The following is a 20,640-nucleotide window of genomic DNA, read 5'->3' on the forward strand; positions in this document are numbered from 1 at the left end:
ACAAACAGAAAATTTTTTAGTGGGGGGAAAAAAATAAAAATATAAAGAATAGAAATGCAAGTTCAGTGAATATTAGAAGGACAAGGATTTTCCTTCACACTGTATATTTTTCTCCCTATCTGATCCCTCCAGAATTTGGCATTCTAAAGAAGTACGTAATGACCTAACTTCCTTTGCATAAAACTAATAAGACCAGTTGTTAATAGAGGTTTTGTTTTTTTTTTCTTTTTTAACTAAGACTTTGAATGGAATGTCATGCCTAAAGGAGACATGCTTGGGCTTTGGTTGTTACCAAAAAGCCCTGAGCAACTGGGACTGACTTTCAAAGGTAATAAAAGTCCACGAGATAAAAGGCCTGGTACCTTGGATGGATGTGTGGTCCATAGCAATCTTTCCAGGGAAGGAATGAAGGTTGTTTTCCTGAAAGATGGCTAGAAGGGACCTTAAGGCACAATGGAAAACCAGGAGGACCTGGAAAAGACAGGTGTTTACAGGCAAGGCTGAATGCCAGGTATGTAGATCTGCTTCTCTGCCTTGAAGGGGAGGCTGAAGGTCACCCTAAATGTTCCTTGCGTAAGTTCCAGCAAAGCAGAACTAAAGATCATAAGTGATCATTTGCTGCTCTAGTTGTGTTTATGCAAATGAACAAGATAAATTAAAAATGGACTTAATGCAGTCCCTTTAATGACAAGGAGGGTAATCTTAGGGAGAAAAATCATGATTCAGAGAAGATCACAATGCCCAGTGGTAGACTATAAAGTAGTGCAACTAACCGTCTTTAAAGTTTCTTTTCATTTAAAATATGTTTTCATTTGAAAGTTAAACTATGTCTGTGGCATTATCAAAGATGTTTAATTTACAGGCAAGAAGAATGTCAAATGCCTTGCAACTGGATGTCTTTCTAATAAGACAGTCTTACATGTTTAGAGACTTGTTTGTGGGTTATGTTACGTAAATTAACATGTGTTTTCTGTTTTCAAAGGGCATAAGCCTACGATCTCATTACCTGAGTGACTGTCTGTACATATAGGCCTCACTTAATCCTGTCTGCATTGCTGCCCCCTGAGACTCAATGGTTTGGCTGAACTAAGTGGCTGGGTTGGTGAAGAATGGGGTGGTCTGTGGGCTTCACTTTAAAACTGGTTTCTCTTTTCTATCCTAATGGCTTGGACAGAAAGAGCCCAGAGGCCTGAGAGGGGGGAAACCTAAAATATTTCCCTCAGTCCAAACTAAGTGTAATGGGCAAAAGGGTTTTGGACAGGTGAGATGTACCTGGCATACCTTCCTCCAAAGAAGCCCTTATTTTCCCTAATGTGGGACATTGAAAAATTAATACCTGTCTTTTGTCATCTAGTGGTTACAGATTGAATGATGTCCTTTAACCCTGTTGCCCCCAGAATACAACAAGGATGCCAGCCTGTTAAACCAAGCATGCCGTTGTCCAGAGACAGCCAACCAACCTGAAGTCTGCACGATCCTTCCCCTTGTGGGAAGGCCACCCTCCCCTCCATACCCCCACTCTTATTAGGGATTTCTTGACCCACGGGTAGGTAGGACGACGACCATGTCCAGCTTGAAGCAGCTAGAGGAGCTGAATTTCGTGCTATGTACTTTTCATATCAGTAAAATACATTTCAATAAGCAAATTTTTTAAATACAGATTCTAATTAGATTGTGAAAATTAAATATGTTTTATCATTTCTACAGCAAACAAAAATTATACAGAGCTATAGTCAATAATAATAAATTAAAATGAAATACTAAAAAGATCTTCAAATGACCCAAAAGAAAGAAAAAGGAAAGAAAATGAAAAACAGAGGGTATGAACAGATAAGTAACACTAAAGTTGTAAGCATAAATCCAAATATGTTAATAATTAAAGGTAAATGGTCTAAGCACAATTAAAAAACAGATTGGCAGAATGAATAAAGATGATGACCCAACTATATGCTGTCTACAAGAAACTCACTTCAAATATATTGACATATGTAGGGATGGTAAAGAGATATACAATGTAAGTATTAATCAAGAGGAAGCTAGAGACAAAATAGACTTCTGAGTAAAAGAATAACAAGGCAAAAGAGGCACATTATATGTTGATGAATGAATAAATTCACCAAGAAATATAATTATCCTAAATGTGTGCACACATAACAACAGAACAAAAACTGGACAGAACAAAAAAGGAGAAGTAGACAAATCCCCAATTATTAGTGATTTCAACACTCCTCTCTCAGGAATTGATAGAACAAGTAAGCAGAAAATCAGCAAAAATGTAGAACTGAATAACACCATCAACCAACTAGGTCTAACTTGTACTTACTAAACCCAAAAACGGAATATATATCATTTTCAAGTCCAAATGGAACAATCACTAAGTTAATACTATATCCTGGGTCATAAAAAAAAAAAAAATCTTAACAAAGTTAAAGTAATTGAAATCATGCAGAGAAAGGAATTAGACTTAAAAGCAATAGCAAAGATTATGGGAAATCTCTAAATGGGTTGGAAATAATCCATGAGACAAATAGAAAGTCTCAAAGTAAATTAGGAAGTAGGTTGAACTAAACAAAATTTGAAATACATTTGTGGAATGGAGCCTTGTTTAAAGTCATAACATTAAATGTTTACATCAGAATAAAACAGTCTCGAACCAATAATCTAAGCTTCACTATACACTCTAGAAAAAAAGAAAAGGAAAATAAATACAAAGCAAGCAGGATAAAGGAAAGAATAAAAGCAGAAATCAATAAAAGAAAACAGAAAAGCAATTTTTAAAAAATCAATTGAACCCAAAACGGGTTGTTTGAAGATAAAATTGACAACTACTAGTATAAATGAAAAAGAGAGAGAGAGAGAGAGAGATTACTAATATCAGAAATGGAAGAGGGGTGTCACTCTAAATCTGGTTGACATTTTAAAAAAGATAATAAGATATGCTACATACAACTTTATGCACATAAATTTGATAGCTTAGATTAGCAATGTTTTGTAGTTTTTAGTGCACAGGTCTTTCAAAGTCTTTATCATTATGTAGTTTATATTTTGGATGTTTTTATATTGTCATGCCACTTTAGTTAGTGATAAATAGAAATGCAACTAATATTTGAATATTGATCTTGTATCCTGCAACTTACTAAGCTCATTACTTCTAGAAGTTTTCTTGTAGATTCTGTTTAAAGAAAATAGAGGCCACAGTTTGAGTTCCCCTAAGCCAACTACTCACAGTCATGTAAACAAAACTTAGACTGTCCTGATTTCTCCCAAATGCTGACTTTGACCTTAAACAAGACTTAAGGTTTCTTTTTTCTTTTATTCCTTTTATTTTTTGGTTTTTCAATTACAGTTGTGCCATTTTTCCCCCATTGCTCCCCTCCACCCAACCCACCCCTTCTCCCACAATCATATCCCTCCCCGTTGTCCATGTCCATGAGTCATTTATACACGTTCCTTGACTAGACCCTTCCCTTACTTATGTTACTGTGACCTTGAAGTTTTCTAGCCAATCATATACAAATAAGTAAGCTTATGTAGTCCTACTACTTTAAAGGGAGTTTCTAGTAACACAGAAAACAATGTACTTCTTCATTTATGCTTTATAATCTGAGCTATAACTGCTGAGAATTGAGTTTAGCACTTTCGAATTTGAAGTCTTCCTAATTTGCAGTTTGTTCCTCTCTCAGTAAAATATTCATACTAAGAAAAGCTCTCTGAATTTTTGAATTTTCTATTGACAATTCCATTAGATTTTCTTCATAAGTGAGTAAGTATAATAGGCACAATTCTAGGATGGCCCTCATGATTCTCACCTTCCAGCAGCCATGGTTTTGTGTTATCTTTCCCCTGTAATAAAGGCAGAACCTTTGACTTGCCTCTTACCAATAGAATGGCAAGGGTAAAGAAGAAGTTTAAAATGTAAAGTTACAGAAACAAAGTTCTAAACTAATGAAATGCTCCCATGAAAAGATCTATAGATCTACTCAAAGTAGTAGAGTCTCTGTCCCTCTCTTTCTGTCACTGTCTTTGAAAGAGCAAGCTTCCATGAATTCTCTAGTCTCAAGAAATTAATTTTGCCAACAACCTAAAGGAGTTTAGAAGCAGATCCTTCCCTAGTCAAGCCTCCAGATGAGACTTTAGCTTTCTGAGACCCTGAGAAACCAGCTAGGCCTGCCCAGACTTTGACCTACAGAGACTGAAACAATAAATAGGTGCTATAAGTCACTGAATTTGTAGTAATTCATTATGCAGCAATAATAAAATAATACAACAACCAAGTTATCTGTAAATAAAGAATGTTTTATGTTTTCTTTTCCAATCTGGATGCCTTTTATTTATTTTTCATATCTTAGTGCACTGGCTAGGACCTCAAGTACAATGTTAAATAAAAATGAAAGAAATAATATTTCTTTTTCCTGATCTTAGGAGTAAAGCATTTAGGGGTTTTGTTTGTTTGTTTTTTGTTTTGTTGTTGTTTTTGGTTTTTTTTTTTACAACTGAGATGATGCTAGCTATACGTTTTTTGTAGATGCTCTTTATTAGGTTGAAAAACTTCCCTTCTACTACTAGTTTGCTAAGTCTTCTTTTTCATTTTATTTTATTTTTATATTTTAGTCCTCACCTGAGGACATTCTTTTCATTGCTTTTTAGAGAGAGAGGGGAAGGGAATGAGAGAAACATTTATTCAAGAGAGAGCATCAGTTGGTTGTCCCCATACGTACTCAGATTGGGGATTGCACATGCCTGAACCAGGAATTGAACCCTCAATGTTTCAGTTATGGGACAATGCTCTAACCAACTGAGCCACACCAGCCAGGGTTGAGTCTTCTTTTTTATTTATTTATTTTTACTATTTTTAAGTTTTTATTTTTTAATTACAGTTGACACTTAATATTATTTTATATTAGTTTCAGGTGTACAGCATGGTGGTTATACAATTACATAAAAAATATGGAATGCTTCTTGAATTTACAAGTCACCCTTGCACAGGGGTTGTGCTAATCTTTTCTGCATTATTCCTTCTTTTTTTAATAAAGAATAAATATTGGCTTTTTCAAATAATTTTTCTGCATCCTTTGAGATGACTATATAATTTTTCTTTTTCGGTCTGTTATTATATGTTGATTTTAGAATATTAAACTAATTTTGCTTTCTGAGATAAGCCACCACTTGGTCATGGTGTATATTCCTTTTTATATAATTTTGAATTTGACTTGTCAAAATTTTATAAAGAATTTTTGCATGGCCCTGAGTGGTGTGGCTCAGTGGGTTGGGCATTGTCCCACAAACCAAATGGTTGCTGAATTAATTTCCAATCAGGGCACGTGCCTGGCTTGGACCAGGTTCCCGGTTAGGAGCGTGCAAGAGGCAACCAATCAGTGTTTCTCTTGCACTTCAATGTTTTTCTCCCTTTCTGTCTCCCTCCCTCTTCCTCTCTCTAGAAAATAAGTAAATAAAATCTTTTAAAAAAAAGAATTTTTGCATCCATGTTTATGAAGGATATTGTTCTGTTGTTTTGTATACTTTTATCTGCTTTTTAAAAATCAAGATAATGCTGGCTGAGTGGTGAGCATGCTCTCCTTTACAATTGTCAGCAGGAGTTTATGTAGAATGGCATTATTTCTTTAGTAGAATTCACTGTTGAAGTCATCCAGCTCTGGAGTTTTCTTTGTGAGAAGAATTTTTAACTACAAATTTATTTTTAACTGAAATAGGACTATTCAGGAACTGTATTTCCTTTTGAGGGAACTTTGGTGGTTTGTGTCTTTTAAGGAATTTACCCATTTTATCTATTATCAAATTTATTGGCATAAAGTTATTCAAAATATTCTATTATTATTCTTTTTAATCTGTAGAATCTGTAGTGATATTACCTTTCTCATTCCTTATATTTGTAATTTGTGACTTCAAAATTTTTTTATTGATAAATCTAGCCAGAGCAATTTTATTAATGTTCTCAAAGAATCAGCTTTTGGTTTTATTGATTTCATCTATTGTTTTTCTATGTTATTAATTTTGTTCTGATCTTTATTATTTCTTTCCTTGCTTTAATATATTTTCTCTTCTTTTTCTAGTTTCTTAAAGTAGAAACTTGTTTGAGACCTTTTTGTTTCTTTTCTAATATAGGTACTTAGTGCTATAAATTTTCTTTTAGGTAATGTTTTAGCTATATCCCACAAATTTTGATATGATATATTTATATTTTCATTCAGTTCAACATAGTTACCCCTTTATCTTTTGAGTTCTTTGACTCATAGGTTAAGTAAGCAATTATTTGGGAACTTTTCCAAATATCTTCCTGCTACTGATTTCTAACTTAATTTTATTGTGATTAGTGAACATACCTGTATGATTTGAATTCTTTTATTTATTTACTTATATGCCATAAATGGTCTATCTCGGTAAATGTTCCATATTTACGTAAAAAGCACAGGTACTCTGCTGCTGTTGGATGGAGCATGCTATAAATTCTAATTATGTCATGTCAAATAATAGCATTATACAAGTTAAGTTTGTGATAGTATTAAAATCTCCAACTACTATTACAAATATATCTATTTCTCCTTGATGTTCTCTCAGTTTTTTACTTCATAATTTTGAAGTTCTCTATGTCTCAGCTCCTCCTCCCTGAACTAAGGCCTGTAAACTTTTCAGGCTCTAAGTTGGGATAAACACAGGCCTCACTGTGTTTGCTTCCTGTTTCTCAGGTTTCACTATTCTTCATCACCTTATTGTAATACCTTGAAACCCATTGTTTCATGTACTTTTTCAATTTCTGTTATTGTTATTGCGTCAGGTGGGAGGGTAAATCCAATTTATGTTATTCCTTCTTGACCAGAAGTGAAAATCTCTTGAGACACCATTTTTAAATTAAATACGTTCACTTCTTTGTTTGAACACACAAGTAAATCCAGAATATGTTGAACAGGATTTAATTCAGACCTACTACCTATTTCTGACTCCAGGAAAAGCCAGTTAGTTCTAGACCTAACAGAAAGCCAGGAATTTGGACTCTCTTCAAAATTACTTTCTTTCGATATTGGTCAATGTTTAGTGAGAACTTGGGAATTTACACTTCTGTTTTAGAATTACCTCTGTATTTTTAAAATAAGGAGTTTCTTACAGGTACTTAGTGTGACAAAGCATAGCCTTTTGCTTTTGAATTATCCTTAATTTGTGTGTTTTGTTATTGTACCAAATTGGCTAGAATTTAATACCTGTCTGAAAAAATACAGAAGTAATTTACTTGAAATTGATTTTGAAGTCTTGTCCAAAATTCAGATTTCCTACTTTTTAGTCATGGTAGAACCTATTAGGACTTATGATCTGTCTATGAACTTTTTTTTATTTGCTCATCCTCTCTTGCAGTTGGATTGGGGGAAAGTGACAAGTTCTGGCCAGTGATCTGAAATGACCTATACCATTTCCATTAAAAGCTTTTGTGTCTCTCCTCTTCCCTTTCCTCTGCTATATGACTGTTGAAGTCTCTGTACGTCCCATGAAATAACTACAAGATGGGAAAGTATGACTCCTTCTGTGTCAGACTACATGGGAGTGACACATATACTTTATTAAGCCAATAAGATTTTAAGTTAGTATGACAAAATCTATCCTAATGAAAATAGGTGATTCTCATTTTCTCTGATAAGACAGTTTTTAAAGGACATATTAAAAGGTTTAACCTTAGATTAAATATGTTCAATTAATGACAATGGTACTAGCTAATAGTTGTGGGGTACATACCATGTATCAGACACTGGGCTAAAAGCTCTCTCTGAATTATCTCACTTAATGCAAAATTTATACCAGGAAAATTACTCAACCCCCATAAATAGTACTATACCTTCATTCTGTTGTTTCAGCATTTTGACTAAGATGTCAACTCTAGGTAACTATCAGTTTCTCTCTAGTCATGATGTTGGTGACATGCTAGAGCAAGTTTCTCTTGCAACTTATGCAAACACATTTACAATGGTATCCAACAGAAATAGGACACCACCAATGAGGAGTTTTCTTCTCACTACTTGAAGGCACTCTAGTTTCAGTAATAGTAGAATCAATATTTTGCCAGTTACATAGGTGTTGTGTGTGAAAATCCAAGTTAAAAGCTATCAAATTTCTCATTTGTTTCAGTCATGGTTTAGCCCTCCATAGAAAAATTGATATAATTATAGTTATTTATGTATATATCTATAACTATATCTATCTATCTCTATTACAGTGCTTTTTATATTTCAATAACAAATATCATATTGTATTTACAATACTTTTCAATTATAAAAAATCCTATTTACTTTTTCTTCTATAGCATATACCAGAAGGCATATTAGGTTTGCTACATAGACATCAGTAGATATAGTTATACTTATGTAGCTATAGAATTACAATTCTGTCTACCTAACTAAACCCTGAGCAGCTGTACTCAATATGACTTTGATTCTAGGACATAGAGGCTGCAGGGACCTGAAAACTAGGTATCCACCTTTCAAGTGCATAAGGATATTTTCTGAGCCTGTCAACAGCTTGTGCAACTCTCTTCCCCTGTAATTCAACTCTCCTTTCTGCTTTGATTCACTAAAGTCTTACTATGCAGGAAACCAAGTATGCCTCCTGGCATATGTTATAGAAGAAAAAATTATTGTGTATAGGATATTTGTTATTGAAATATAATATACAAAAAGCATTATAGATAGAGAGTTGAAAGCACTACATGTTGTTTTTATTAATTTTGGGAATTCTCCAACTGAGTGAGGAAATCCAACAATCAGAATAACAAAAAAATCCCACAGCAGTCCTACAGCCCCAGGTCAAATGGGTCCCAGTCAAACTCCACAAATTGCTAAATATCAAGCTTCAATAAGAATGAAAAAGCCAAATGTAGAGCCTATCAGATGACATTGTGACATGTAGGAAGGAAAACATTGTCTTAAAATCTCAAGGAAAGCTATTTTTGAAGATGGCATCTTAAGAAACAAATTTTAGGAACTATGTCCTTGGGGGTCATCATAAAAGATACAGGAAGGCACATATTTTGTGATACTGAGGCAAGGAGAGAACAAACTAAAGTGAAGGCAGAGATACAGATGGAGAAATGAGGAGGAAAGAAAGAAACGCCTGGCAGCAGATTAAAAAGGTACATCAGAAATGAAAGCTTTATTATGGGATAAAAATTAGACTAGGTCTCCCAGAATGCAGAAGGAAAGGACAAAGATATAAACCTTTTCATAGAAAAATGTGTTACATATTATAGGGCAAAGAAATGGAGGTGCAACCTAAGACTTATAGGTATTTCCAAGAAATAAACCCAAACTATAGAAAAGAAGTAATAATTTAAAAATATAACCAAAGAAATTTTTTTCTGAACTGATTAAAGAGTAAGTATGAAGATCACAGTGGATCACTGGCAAAATTATTAAGAGGTGATTCACTACATGCTGGTAAAACTTTGAAATTCAAGGATGAGGGAGAAAATCATTGGCTTGTACAGGCAAAAAAAAAAAAATGAATGCAAAACAAACAAAGAAAACCCAAGTCTTGTCGTGGTCAATGAGGCTTAGCTGAAGCATCATCCCATAAACTGAAAGGTCGTGGATTCGATTCCCAGTCAGGGCACATGCTTGGGTTGTGTTTGGTCCCCAGTTGAGGCATGTGAGAGAGAGGACCAAAAGATGTTTCTCACATTGATGTTTCTCTCCCCCTCTCTTTCTCCTCCCTTTCCCACTCTCTAAAATCAATAAGCATGTCCTCGGTGAGGACTTAAAAAAAAAGAAGAAGAAGAAGTCATGTAGAGGGACTCTCAGGTCAAAACTGTAAGTGTTGGTGATAAGCCCTTCAGCTGATTCAGTCCATGGGCAGTGAACTGTTGGGTCCCAGCCCTGGCCACATCGTGAGGGTCAGCAATGGGAACTTCCCAGGCAGAGGTAGCATCACCTTGCGATGACTGGAGAAAACTGGCGACCATCAGGCACGAGTCTCTTGAACCCATGTCCACAGACACGTGTGAAATACTGCAGCAGACTTGGGGAAGCTTTAGTTCCCAAAGTATGAGTGGCAGGTGGTCAGGGAAATGCTGTTTGGTGACTGGTCTAACTGCATTTTAAACTCAAGTCTACCTTGAATTAGAATGTGAGCCCTGAGGAGCAGGACCTATGTGATACTATCTTCCCTTTTGTCCCTAGCAGCTGGCCAAGAAGGTCCTTGTGTAACTGCAAGTACACGACTTCATTCACACCTCCCAGTGGTTTTTCTAGGAAGGGGTAGGAGTGCATCTTCATATTGAAGAGGATAAAAAGCCCTGTCTGAAAATTCGTTCCTCCTCGGGCAAGAGAAAAAGCGATGATTTCACAGCTTATATCCAATCCACAGTGAAACGAAGGATGAGGATGTGGAGCAATTGGCTCGGAGATCACATTATTGTGACAACAATCTGCATTTAATGTGCACAATTACATGTTTGAGTACGACCTAGAGAAAGGAGGCAAAATGCTTTCTCCATTATTGACAGAAAACATCTTGCAGATTATGTTGCCTTTAATAAAATAGTTTCCTCCTTTTCTGGGGACTGACACTGAGCTATCTCTGGGAATGCTATTTTGTCCTTGGGAGGTGAGGGTTTGCAAATATGCGCATGCATGCGTATTTTCTACAAGGTCTAATCCTAGGGGACCACGAGACCACAGGGAGAATGGAAAGCATATGGTGATTTCAACAAATGGTGCTGGAACAATTGAATACCCATGTGCAAAAAAATTAACCTAGACACAGAACTTAAGGTGGGGGCCAAAAAAAACTGGAATTTCTTTATTAAAACTTGTGTATTTATTCTTATATGTTTAAACTTCAGTCACTCTTTAAAGTATTGATGCAATACACCTATCAAGTTGTTTTTTCCGTTGCTCAAAACAGTTTCTGAACTTGTCGATTTTGATGCCTTTTAGTGCTTCTGCTGTTTTTTTGTTTTGCCTCTTCAATATTGGCAAAATGTTTCCCTTTGGCAAATTTTTTCATCCAGGGAAACAAACAAACAAACAAAAGTCACTCAGGGCAAGATCAGGTGCATAGGGAGGGTGGGGCACGGGGGTCATGCTGTTTTTAGTCAAAAACTGCTGAACACTCAGCACAATGTGGGCAGGTGAGCTCGTCAATCACCCATCATGAAAGGGGCAAATGCATTGAAAAGTCTTCAAAAAAATCCACTGGAACCCAAGGTAGTCTCTCACAACAACACCAGCTAATACACTGATACAGGTGGGTTCCTAGAACACTCACCTAGTGAAGAAGCATGTACTACAGCAGACCGCCCTCCAGAAGATAATTCCAGGTTTTTGTGGGTCCACCCCTCATATACCTTTCATAAAAATTAATTCATATGGATCATAGGCCTAAAAATAAAATGCAAAACTATAAAGTTTTTAGAAGAAAATATAGAAGAACATCTAGATGATCTTGTGTTTGGTAATGAGCTTTTAGATAAAACACCAAAAGCATGATCTATGAAAAAAAATTGGTAAGTTGGACTTTATTAAGATTAAAATCTGCTCTGCAAAAGACACTGCTAAGAAAATAGAAAGACAAACCACAGATTGGGAGAAAATATTCAAAAAATGTGTATCTGTTAAAGACCTTATAGCCAAACTATAGAAAAAAAAATCATTAAACTCAGCAATAAGGAAACAAACAACCTAGTGCAAAAAATGGGGAAAAGATTTTAGCAGACACCTCACCAAAGAAAACATACAGATGGCAAACAAGCATGTGAAAAAATGCTCCACATAATATTTCATTAGGAAATATAAATTTAAAACAATGAGATACTAACGCATACCTATTAGTATGGCTAAAATCCAAAATTGAAAAGACAATACCAGTTGCCAGTGAAAATGTGAAGCAAGAGGAGCTTTCTTTCTTGCTGGTGGGAATGCAAAAATGGTACATCCACCTTGGAAAATAGTTTGGAAGTTCCTTACAAAGCCAAACAGTCTTATCATTCTATCCAGCACACACACTCCTAAGCTTTTACCCAACTAATTTGAAAACTTACATCCATACAAAAATCTGAATGTAGATTTATAGCATAATATTTATTTATAAATCTATTTAAATATATATTTATACATTTATAGAGGCTTTATTTATAATCACCAAAAACTGGATGGAACCAAGATGTCCTTTAGTAGGTGAATAAATGGTGGTGTATCTATAAAATGGAATATTATTCAGCCACAAAAGACACGGATGAATCTTAAATGAACATATGTAAATGAAAGGAGCCAGTCTGAAAAGCTAAATACTATGTGATTCCATTTAAATGTCATTATGAAAAAGGCAAAAGTATAGAGATAAAAAGATCAATGGTTTCTGGAGTTTAGGGGTAATGCAGGAAGGTTGACTAGGTAAAGCACAGGGTACTTTAGGGCAGAGAAACTATTTTGCATGATACTGCAATTGTGGATACAGGAAAATATGTATTTGGCAAAAATCCACTGAACTTCAGCACTGAGTGAACCTTAATGGATGCAAATTTTAAAATCATTGAGTGGGTCAGTAGAGTCCCAGGGTGAAACACAGAATGTGACAAATTAATCTGTCTCACAATGTATGAAATGACCTCATGGATGGGAGCAGCATGGGGAGTACTGATATAAGTTACTTTGGAAATGAGTAGAGTCTGTAAAATGAAGGGCAAAGGCACTGTACATAAACATTTTTGTTGATAAAGTTGTTTCCTACAGGCATATGTGTTAATTCCGATACCACCATACATCTGTATTACAATTAAACAAGTACAGTTGACCCTTAAACAACACTGTTTGAACTGCATGGGTCCACTTATACATGAATTTTCTTCAATAAACGCTGTTCCTATATTTCCTCTTCCTTATGGTTTTCTTAATAGCAGTTTATTTTCTCTAGCTTAGTATTGTGAGAATACAGTATATAATACATACAACATACAAAATGTGTGTTATTTGACTGTTTACATTATCAGTAAGCCTTCTCTGGTCAACAGTTGGCTATTAGTAGTTAAGTGGTAGGGGGGGGTCAAAGGTTACACATAGATTTTCAACTGCATGGGTGTCATTGCCCCTAACGCCTACAATGTTCAAGGGCCAACTGTAAATGGATGGTGGATAGTGAGAGCCAGATTTCTCACTGTTAGAGTGGGTGTTTACAAATAAGTAAGGAGAAGATGCTAGAATGATCTGTGTGGTGATGGATTAGAGTTGGAGACATCGGTATAAACCCATGTTTCCCTTTATTTGGATACAGACAGTTACATATAGAAGTACATACAGATATATGCATATACATAGATTATTACACACATATATATATTTCTTTGTTCTGTAAGCTGAGAGGGCCTAGAAGCAATAATACCACAGTAGCAACAAACACACCTAGTGCTCAGATCTTGGTTTCTAATACCATTACCTAATACAGGAAACCAGGCCAGGGAACTGGGACAGAAAATACACAAGATGAGCCTGGAGCATATTCTAGCACCACAAAGTAAGGAACCAAGAGTTCCCAATTGCCAAGGCTACAGCCATTAGAGCAATAAAACAAATCAAGTTATATTGGCATATTACCCAAAATATACAAACAATATCCATGCCTCCATATGTAGGTAAATAGATGATCAAATCTCCTGTACAGAAAAATTCCAAATAGTTTATGTAGATACTCTGCCCTCATGGAGGGGGAGCATAACTCCTCATTTTTTCAGTTAGTCTGTGCATAGGGACTTTCTTCAAAAGAGGACAGTACAGAAAGGGGCCAATTAGTGACTTTACATTGGGAAATGGGAAATACTGACAAATATTACCGTGGGTAGGTTGATCAACATCAACAGTGATGTCACATTTATAGTATGTACCCTTGATAGGATGTGATGAAAATGGCACTTTACCTCTGTGATCTTCCTCCCTCAAACCTATAACCCCAGTCTAACCATGAGATAAATTCCAATTGAAAACATTCTGCAAAATACCTGACCAGTATTCCTCAAAACATCAAGGTCATCAAAAAAATGGAAAGTCTTTCCTGGCTGGTGTGGCTCAGTGGATTGAGCACCTGCCTGTGAACTGAAAGGTCACCTGTTCGATTCCTAGCCAGGGCATATACCTGGATTGCAGGCCAGGTCCCCAGTTGGGTGCATGCGAAAGGCAACCAATCAATGTTCTTCTCCCTCTCTCTCTCCCTCCATTCCCCTCTCTCTGAAAATAAGTAAATAAAATCTAAAAGAAAAAATGTCTAAAAAAAAATTTTTTTCAAAAAATAGAAAGTCTGAGAAACTGTCACAGCCAAGAGGAGCCTAAAGAGATATAACTACTGTCACAGCCAAGAGGAGCCGAAAGAGATATAACTACTGAATGTAATGTCATATTCTGGAAGAGAAAAAAAATGTTAGATAAAACCTAAGGAAATATGAATAAATTATGGACCTTAGCTAATACTAGTGTACCCTGTTCATGTGCAATGCTAACAGAAAACTGAGTGTTCAGGATATGAGAACTCTGTACTAGATCTTCTCAAAGTTTTTGTAAATCTAAAAATGTTACCCTCCAAATGAAGTTCATTTTAAGACTATTTAGTCTCTCCTATTGTCTCCCAGGGTGATGTGTTTTGTCCCATGTTCACCGGTGTCCTGCTGGCCTCCAAACCTGAAGTTTAGAGCTAGATACTTGGGCCTTCTTCTCACGTGGGCAATGCTTTCAGGAGCCTTTGCACCCGCCCTTACTATTTGGTTCCTCTCAGCTCTGTCTGGCTCCATCTCCCTGGGTCTCTGCTTTGCTCTTCATCCAGGTCTGGCCAGGGAAGAGAGTATCCATCCTCTGTTCTAGAGACACCTTGCAGTGCTCACACAGCAGACTAGCAAGCTCTTCATTCAGCATCTGCCCCATACATAACGAGACTCAAGGGAGCTCCTTTTTTCACTCTCCACACATTTAGCTAGGCCAGAGGCAGCATATTGGGACAGGTGCCCTTTCTGGTGGGCTCCCAAAGACCCCATGGAGGGTTGAGGCAGGAGCACTGTTCCCAGGTGCCAAGAAAGAGAGGTGGAAGCAGAACACCCTGCTAACCCTCCTACCTCCTTATCATTTGTCCTTCTCCCTCTAACCCCTCACCAGAGACTGGAGAGAACTTTTCTTTACTTTCCCTGCATGATACGCTCCTTCTTCCTGGCTCCAGCCTGACTATTAAACCTGAAAGGTAGTCAGAGGGACCTTCTTTATACCTAGGAGGATTTTCAGAGGTCTAGATCTTTAATTCTGCAAGTTTTCTCTGCCCAGGAGTGCTGGCTTTGAAGCCTCCTGTCTCCATAAGAAGTCAAGTAGCTATTGGTCTGACCTAGGGAAGGAAATCAGTGACTTGGGCTTAGCCTTACCAATATGCACCTGTGGGATACTTGCTCCAGTATCATTTTTATCACCTCCTGGCAGGGTGGATTGAGTTCTACAAAGTGTCCCTGTGGGAGAGGATGTCAGAGGGAGATGGACCTTCTAGTGGGGAATCCAATTTCCTAAAGAGGGGTGAGGTTTTCCCTGGGAAGGCCCCAAGACAAGAGCACTGGCTTGAGAAATGAGAGGGCAGGGCTGCCACTGAGGCTGGAAACAGCTAAAGAACACACCAGCCATGGGTCCTCAGGGACGTGGGACTTGAGGGCAGGATTCAAGGGGTCCATGAATTTCGGTGGGAAAGAATATAGCATGTTTTTCAATTATGAGTACAAGCCACGAGGCACAGTGGAATTAGCAGCACTGCGGCTCAGCCACAAATCTATTTCTATCAGGTTACAGTCATCGCACGTTATTTCATGATGTTGCTCACACTTACCACTGCAGCGCTTCAAAACCACGATAGTTACCACTCCCACTCATAGATCTGATTATTAACACAGCAACAAAGAAACACATGTATTGTTATATCACACGTTTGTTTTTGCTTAGTATTTTGATACTGTATTTATGTTGGTTTCCTTTGTGGTTACCTTAATTACTTCATTTCATGCATTTGAAAACCTAATTCATAGGCTTCACCAGATTGGCAAAGGAACCCATGCATGAAAAGACCCCTTAAAAATATTCATATTTTTCTGACTCTAACAAGATTTTGTTGTATATTGTCATTTTTGCCTACATTGCCATTCCCCAGTTATTCCCAAGCCTTCAGTAAAATCTGTGATTTATATATATATCTGTCATGCGTTAGTGGTGTTGTGGGAAATTGAGAGAAGGGACAGCCAGGGAAATTGAGTTTTCTTTCCAGTACCCCTCCCAGAGACTGGGGACTTCATGGCTGCGACCTATTGAGAGAAGATGGCGGGGGTGGGGGTCCCAGAGCCTCATGCATGGCCCTGAAGTGAAGCTGGACAGGGCTGGGAGGGTGCTAGGCCCGTGGATGGGAGCGCGCAACTAGACCTCAGGGTGGACTGACTCACGTACAGATCTGGAGCCCAGCTCTGTCCCCAAATAGAATATGAGAAGATGACCATGTGGCCTACATTTGCATAAGCATGGCACAATGGGACCAGTGACTGCTCCCCCTTAAATAAGTCCCATCAGAGGTCAGTGTGACCAGGGCCCAATTAATTATGTCCTCTAAGGGGCCCCTAGAGTTGTGGAGAGTGCCGCTTGCATAAGGATGTGCCACGATGTGGCCATTCTCTCTCCTGGAATGCACTTTGTTATCGCTTTTCCTGAAAACTTGTCCTGGTTATTTTCTCAGCCACATGTTTAAAGTTCCTCCATGTGCCAGTGTGGGTTTTTCCTCCCTGTCCTTCCTCCTTCCGGTTAGGATAACTTAGGAAGACGAACACTTTTCTAACATAATAATGTTCCAAGCTATCTGCAGGATTCTCAGATCACTGGAAGGCCCCTTATCTTGACTCCTCCAGGATCCTTTTCTCCCACAGCACCCAGCAGGATACCAGAAGGTGCTGAAAGAAGTGCATCACCTGGAGCAGGTCGCAGAGGACCCAGGATCCATGAAGGAGAATTTAGGGGTCACTATACGACCCCTAAATTTTCTGAAACTTCTCCTCCTGATAGGTGCAATCTATGCTCCCATCCCCTGCATCAAGAAGGATTTCGCTGCTCTTACCACGAAAATGCACCAGAAGTGTTGCTTACAAGGTGAAGTCATAAAAGGCCAACCAATTCCCAAGCTGGTCCTCTTGGAAGGTTCATCCCTAGATGCTCACCTTATGCCCCAGATGCCACGCCATGAAAAGCATAAGCCACATGGAGAAGTCATAGCTAGATGCTCCCAGCTGAGCTGATCCTTCAGCCAGCCCAGCCAGGTACCAAGCACATGAGTGACCTGATAATTCCAGCCTCCAGCCTTCTGAGTCTTTCCATCAGAAGCGCTAGACTTCATGGGGCAAATAAGCCATCCTCACTGAATTCCTGACCCAAAGACTCCATAAGCATAAGATGTTTGTTGGTTTATGTCACTAAATTCGGGGTGGTTTATTACAAAGCAACAGTAGCTGGACTAAAAGACAAGAAGTTCAGGAAGAAAAGGCTTCTACGATGACCACACATGTGGACCATGGACAGAGAGCTAGACCTGGCTCCAGGGGGAGAGACAGGGGGAGGGGGTCCCTGGGGGAACATGCCTGAGGGGCCTCTGAGTCTTTCTGGTTTCCTTTGGATTCTGTGGTTGGCTGGACTGGCTTGAATTTGAGGTCAAGTGCTGTCTTCTGCTAACAGCAAGTCTGTTAGGGCATGAACTCCACTGTCTCTCCCCTCCCCCTGCCTCACTTTCTCAATAGGAGCAAATGCCCCAATTAAAATTTGATACAAACACCAAGAATGTACTAGATGAATATGGCCTGTCCCAATGATTCTAGATTTTTCCATTGAAGGGCTTCTGATGACAGAGAAGTATGTGGTCATAGCCCAAAAGAGTCTCCTGCAAGCAAGACATCACTTTTGTCTTAGACTCTAGTATTCTGCACCATAGCATACCAAGCTTTGTTTTAATATTAAACTGTCATAGATTATCTGGTATAAGATGAAACAGACATTGCATGAACATGTGTCTTGTTTGTCCTATGATGCTAGGCATGTTCTGGCTCCTTTCCGTGTCCTCCATGCAAATGCTGGAAGGACAGGCACATGGAATCCTGATGCCCAGAGTGCTTCCAAAGACATCAGGCTCCTAGGGGCCAGTTGGGTTACTGACCAGGAAGCGCCTTTAGAGAAATACTTCTTAATATCGATGTTAATCATCAATTTGTGGTGTGTTTCATTAGAAGAATCATGCAGAAAGTAAGTGGGTCCTTCATGAAAAGGGGGTTTCTAAGAGATTGGGTCAGAGTATATCCAGGAGGATGAAAGAGTGATAAAAATTTTGTAGTTGAAAGCATTTGTAATATTTCCTGTGGAGTCCATAACTTACACTTTGGTTGGCATATAAAGTTTTTTCTTCATGAAGATTGTATCCTTGATCCTGTGCCCTCTCACTTTCCTAAGGGATGCGACTCCATTAACGATCACTTTCAAGCCCTTCTCCTCTGCTGCCTCCTCCTCCTCTCTGCCAGTGGCCCCTGTCCTTAGACACCCTACCTTACATAATAATTCTGGAGCAATTTGGCAAATCTAGCAAATTTTTAAAAATGTACATACTTTACAACACAAAAATTTCACTTCTGGAAAATTTATATTTAGATATACTTACACAAGTTCATGGGTATAAATATACAAGGATGCTCACTGCAGCCCTGCCTGTGAAAGCAAACAGAGCAACCTAAACAACCATCAATAGGGTAATGGTTAAGTAAATCACAGCACAATAGAAAAGGACATTGGTAATAAATTTTTGAATGAAAAAACCTTGCAGAGCAATGTGACCACATTAATAACAACAAACAATGCATGTTTGGATGGATATATGCCCATTCTACTATATTGTATAACTTCATGAAGCACTACTCACATCATAGTATTGTTTTATAAATGAATGATGGACCCTGGAGCTGTACCACTTTGTGTGTGTGTGTGTGTGTGTGTGTGTGTGTGTGTGTGTGTGTGTCCCTTAAGATGCTCCTAGTGCATGAATTTATCCTAACACATAAACTTTGTGGTGAATACTAATCCATCTTTTCCGTGAGCCTATAAACTGCATGAGGGAAGGGATTATTCCTCTCTTTATACCCAATACTCAGCACAGAGCCTGGCACACCAGTTAATGGTGTTTGAGTGAATACCAGCGTAGCCATTCACTGGGCCCAGAGGAAGTCAGTTACTTATCATTTGAACTGATCTGAGAACTAGGTATGTCCTAGAAAGATGAAATAAACACTTGATATGTGGCTTCTAGGCTCCGATGCGCGCACGCACACACACACACACACACACACACACACACTTACACTCCATTCCTGGCTCAAACTGTGTTTGAAAAAGCTGAGTTAGAAAAAGATAAGCCAGTTTCTTTGCTGTCCGGCATCTCTAAGATTTTAATGTGCATTCCAAGATGCAGCTCTAGTATAGAGCATCATCAGAATTTTACTGACCATGAAGCACTTTTAGAGGACATTTGTTTACATTGATATTCTGAGGATCAATATGTAACACGTTGTATTAGAAGAATCACAAACTAAGTAAATAGGTCCTGGTTGAAAGAAAGATTTCCAAGAATAGGATCAGAAAATCTCCAGAAGAGTGATTAAAATTTTCTTAGCTAAAATCACTCGAAATTTCAATTGGGTAGCTGGAACTGATAAGGAAAGGGAAAGGAAAAAGATCCGGCCAATGCGACAAGAGTGAGCAAAGCACATTCGCTGGTGTGGCATCGTGGCAGCAGAGATCCTCCTCACAGGGCAGCCTGAGGTCTTGGTAGTGCCATCAGTGAAGATCCCAATGAGAAGGGACTTGGCGGCAGCAGACCTCCAGGTCCTACTTGAAAAAGCTTCTGACTTAGTAAGCACAGCTACAACCACAGACAGATTTTATAAACTCAGTCAATACATTTTGATGATGAGCTAAATTTTGAATGGGCTCATTCTTTGGCATTGCTCCTTCTGCCCTAACACTATCCTTGTTCCAGCCAGAATATGAGCAGTGGACTGATGGCAGCAGAAGTCAGATCACGGTGAGTGAGGGGTGAAATGTAAATTAAGGGGAAAGACATAAAACAGATGTAGGCAATTTTTTTTCAAAAATTTTGAGGAAAATTTTATATTTGCTTTAAAAAAAAAAGATGAGTAACATCAGAACAAATATTTGTGTGTAGGAGAAGAAGCAAGAAGTTGAAGAACAGGGGAAGTACATTTGATGGAATAAGGTCCCATTAGAGAGGGAACAGATGTCCAAGCACATGTGGCAGATGGTCCTTGGAGTGGTAGAGGGCCCACTCTTCCAGAATCATGGCCAGGGAGAGGTGAAGAGGGACATAAATGAAGAAAAGGTGACAGAGATGGTGGGCAGAAAGTTGAAGAGTTTTCTTCCTGGGACCCTTGTCTTTTATGTGAATGAGGAATTGACATCATCTTTAGAAGAATGGATAGGGGTTGAAACACCCATGGTGGAGAATGGGGAGGAAACCTGACCACTAAAAGAACTGCTCAGCCATACTGAAGATCCACTGGAGTTGAAGGCTGAGTCTGTAGGGTCGGCTGTCCATGTCCCATATTCG

General features: G+C 38.2%; 1 protein-coding gene and 1 non-coding gene across 4 annotated transcripts in view; both read right to left on the reverse strand.

Moving 5' to 3' along the window:
- The window catches only part of CALN1 (calneuron 1), a 508,279-nt gene that overhangs the window by 438,192 nt on the left and 49,447 nt on the right, over window positions 1–20,640 (reverse strand). The gene's annotated exons all lie outside the window — the stretch shown is intronic.
- Window positions 4,942–5,049, reverse strand: LOC150009146 (U6 spliceosomal RNA). Its single transcript, XR_016511495.1, has one exon. It is a non-coding gene; the product is annotated as a U6 spliceosomal RNA (small nuclear RNA).

This window comes from Furipterus horrens, unplaced genomic scaffold (genome assembly GCF_987537825.1).
Source record: "Furipterus horrens unplaced genomic scaffold, mFurHor1.1.pri manual_scaffold_5, whole genome shotgun sequence".
NCBI classification, from domain to species: Eukaryota; Metazoa; Chordata; class Mammalia; order Chiroptera; family Furipteridae; genus Furipterus; species Furipterus horrens.